This window comes from Brachionichthys hirsutus, chromosome 16 (genome assembly GCF_040956055.1).
Source record: "Brachionichthys hirsutus isolate HB-005 chromosome 16, CSIRO-AGI_Bhir_v1, whole genome shotgun sequence".
In the NCBI taxonomy this organism is placed as follows: Eukaryota; Metazoa; Chordata; class Actinopteri; order Lophiiformes; family Brachionichthyidae; genus Brachionichthys; species Brachionichthys hirsutus.
Window position 1 is genome coordinate 12,145,233 of NC_090912.1, and position 1,116 is coordinate 12,146,348.

Here is a 1,116-nt window from a genome sequence, read left to right on the forward strand (position 1 = left end):
GAACTTTTGTTCTCGTGATGTTGCTGTGGTCTCAGGTTTCAACAATTGACTGATTTCAACACAATCGGCAGAAAAGACATGCCCCCCCCCCCCCCCCCCCCCAACTCCAAAAAGGTTGGGACATGAAAATGTCAAGACCAAAGTGCAATGATTTGACAATCCTTGAAATTGAACATTCAGTTTTACGCTGTCCAAAGACGAGATCTTTCCTGTCCGGCCTTTTTTTATATAAATTCATTCTGGTTTTAATAAACACTAATTCTGGTTTTAATAAACTCATTCAGGTTTTTATAAACTCATTCTGATTTTAATAAACTCATTCTGGTTTTAATAAACTCATTCTGGTTTTAATAAACTCATTCAGGTTTTTATAAACTCATTCTGGTTTTAATAAACTCATTCTGGTTTTAATAAACTCATTCTGGTTTTAATAAACACTAATTCTGGTTTTAATAAACACTCGGACGGCTTCCTGATTATTTTTGTGCACCTTTTCTTTTCTGGTGTTTTAAAGGTGAATTCCGTCTCATTCTCGGCGGTCTCTGTTGGTGTATTCGTTTCTATAGTTCGAGGCTTCATAGAACACGCCTCATAGAACACGCCTCATAGAACACGCTTCACAGAACACGCCTCATAGAACACGCTTCAGAGAACACGCTTCAGAGAACACGCCTCATAGAACACGCTTCACAGAACACGCCTCATAGAACACGCTTCAGAGAACACGCTTCAGAGAACACGCCTCATAGAACACGCTTCACAGAACACGCCTCATAGAACACGCTTCAGAGAACACGCTTCAGAGAACACGCCTCATAGAACATGCTTCAGAGAACACGCTTCAGAGAACACGCCTCATAGAACACGCTTCAGAGAACACGCTTCATAGAACACGCTTCAGAGAACACGCTCGCATTTCCTTTGGCGGTCTGTAGACGGTCCTTCCTGCAGTTGCACGTTGAGAACGGTTCTGAAACTGTCTTCGGTTGGAACCGCTTGACGAAGCCTTTTGATGATCTGTGGGATGAACCAGTCGGGTGTTTTTAATCATTCCCCAACTGCCCCGCCCATTTATCGGCCCTTTTCCAAACGTTTTTAGGCGTCTTGCTGGTAAAA